We start from the raw sequence: 2,913 nt of genomic DNA on the forward strand, positions 1-2,913 counted from the left end.
GTTTGTCCACTAGAGGGCAGCACCAGGCTCATTTTACACTGTAAAAAGTCCCTCTCATTACATATAGTCACACTTTTTATTAATCAGATCTAAAGGATCCTCATCAGATTTTAAAAATGTTGAAAATATTTCAAACTGAGTGAAAACTTCTGTCTTCTACTGAGACTCAGCTTCAATAATCTACAGACTGTGTGTTGATCTGCTCCCATCAGGCCCAATAACTGTGGAGCCGACCAGCACCAAGAAGCTCACAGTGATTTTAACCTTCATGTTTCTGGACAGTAGTCAGTGGTGGAAGAAGTAATCGGATACTTTACTGAAGTGAAAGTAGCAGAAACACAAAGTAAAAATACTCTGTTACAAGTAAAAGTCCACCTGAGTAAAAGTGTAAAAGTATCAGTAAAAGTATTGTGAAGAAGTTTTATATTTTATCAGATGATCCTGTGTTTTTACTGTCAGATCAAAGTGATGGACTGTAACTAAGTCCATTTATTTCTTCACTGCTGGGACCAGAACCAGAAGCAGCCTCTGAGCTGTGGAGCCCAGCAGGAGGAAACTGGACCTGAGATCAGAGCTCACATCACTGTTCCTGCTCACATTCATCCCAGTGGAGTTTTCATGTGAAACAAGTTCAGATTTCAGGAGCAGACTCACCTTTAGTTGTTCTGTGTGAGCTGTGAGGTCCAGTCTGCTGTTTATCATCTGCACTGACCTTCTGACTGATGCACTCACTTTGTATCAGTTTCAGGGTCGTCTGCTGGATTGGTTGTTACCATTGTGGTTCTCAGCCTCCTTTTAGTTGCTGCTGTTGTTGTCGCTGGGCTTTACATCAGGCATCTCAGAAAAGAAAATCGTCAGAAAGGTAAATTTGAATTATGTATCAATTAATATTCATGATAAACTGACAACACAACTAATTCATTATCTGTATCTCATGTTCAGAGTCTTGACAGATGTTTTATCTCTGACATGAATCGTTCTGTTGATATTTACACTCAAGACATTTGAGATTTTCTTGAATGTAACTTTGTTTTCCTTCCTGCAGACGAGGAGAAGACAGAGCCTCAATCTGAACCCAACTCATCGACCTCGTTGAAAGAATCCAGCTGATCCAGAAATGTAACTCTCTTTGCATGTGCTGTGAAGTTTGCTGCTGCTGTATGTGTGAGTTGTAACAGTTAAACATTATAAGACCCAGTTTGAGTTTCAGACGATGCTGGATGATGGTGAGGATGTTCTGACTGGTTGTTTCAGGCAGTTTGAGGGTTAAGACCTGTTTTAAAGTCAGTTTAAAGGGTTGAGATGTGGGCCTGTCAGTCCGACACAAGGGCGTAACCATGGTAACAACATCGGGAAGCGTCCAAATGAGAGTAATTTTGTAAAAATGTACTTTCCACAATTCTGCGATATTTATGAATGAAAATTAACACACTCAGAACACAGTTTTATTTCATTTTTATTATGTTATTATTGTGTTGAGTATATTTGTAAAGAACAGTGTTCAGCAGTAACACTTACCTGATACGTTTGATTCACCTCCACTGACTGACCTCATTAAAAAACCTGTCGGTTTTGTCTCAGGAGTTGTTAAAGTAGTTTAATTTTGTTTCGTTCATTGTTTTATTTAACATGCACCTTAATATACATCACTATCAGACCTCCACAATAATAGCGGGTCCTCATGCAGCACAGTGACGTGTACCTGTAACAGGAGAGAGCAGGTGGCCTTTAATGCTGACAGAGCTGATTATTAATGAATTATTCTGTTCAGTGAGAATTAAATGAAAAGTTTGTGTTGAATTCTGATATTTGGTGAGATTCAGTTCCACTCTTGTGAAGCTTTAAGAGAAAAAATGACCAAACAAACTTTGACTCTGTTATTAATGTTGTTGAGGACAAAGACGAGCTCTTTCACTCTGTTCTATGTTGCTTTATTCTTTTATTTTTATACTCTGATTATCTGATGCGTCTCCAGCAGCTGGTCAGTTAATCACAGGGTCGGTGGTTCGATCCCCGGCTCCTCCCGTCCACATGTCCAAGTGTCCTCGAGCAACAGGCTGAAGCCCAAACTGCTCCCGATGGTCAGACCAGCACCTTGTATGGTAGCTCACTGCCATCGGTGAGTGAGTGAGTGAGTGAGTGAGTGAATGGATGAATGAGGGCAGCAGTGCTGTATAAATGCCGTCTATTGACCAAATATTATCAGACTGCTTGATGTGCTTAAAGCTCCTGACTGAGCTCCACATGTGCTTTAAAACCATCAGACTTCACTGAACTAAAGCTGCTGTTAACACTGTCAGTCAGTGTGAACACTTTGTAGCTACAAGTAAATATAATGTGACTTTTATATTTGTTGCCATTATTTGGGACGAGCCTGTATTGGTTCTTTATTATGTTTCCAGGTGCTCAGGCAGTCTGTCAGGTCCAGTTACACACTGATGTTTCTGTTGTTCACTGATGATGCACTTGTAGTGTTTCATGTCACTTCAGGCAGCGCTTCATCATTTCTATACAAACGTTTGAATAAAACATGAAAAATGTCAAAACTGTGTGTTGTGACTGTTTCTGATGTTTCTGTGTTCAAACTGTGATCAAAGAAATAAAAGTGATTTCAATTTCAGAAGACTTCAACAGATACATTTGACAAATAATTCATTGATCCTGTTTGAATTGTGTCATGAATCTCACATATGATGTTTTTCAGTTTAAAAGATAATTTTCTCACAGAACTGAACCAGAACCAACTCTCTCTTTCTTACGACCTTTTCTGGGCCCAGTTGGCTCCATGTTGGTGTTGGTGACGTGTGTTGATGAGACGATGTCGTTCACTGAGCGCTTCAACACAAAACCACATGAGATTTTACTTTATTAATAACAAACTGCGATTTTAATGACTTGGAAAAATATTTTTTT

At 39.3% G+C, this 2,913-nt stretch overlaps 1 long non-coding RNA gene across 1 annotated transcript; it reads left to right on the plus strand.

The window, feature by feature from the left end:
* Positions 1-346: 346 nt before the first annotated feature.
* On the plus strand, positions 347-2,546 carry LOC140997872 (uncharacterized). Its single transcript, XR_012179397.1, has 2 exons — positions 347-862; positions 1,046-2,546. It is a non-coding gene; the product is annotated as an uncharacterized lncRNA (long non-coding RNA).
* Positions 2,547-2,913: the final 367 nt, after the last annotated feature.

The sequence above is a fragment of the Pagrus major genome, chromosome 6, assembly GCF_040436345.1.
Source record: "Pagrus major chromosome 6, Pma_NU_1.0".
NCBI classification, from domain to species: domain Eukaryota; kingdom Metazoa; phylum Chordata; class Actinopteri; order Spariformes; family Sparidae; genus Pagrus; species Pagrus major.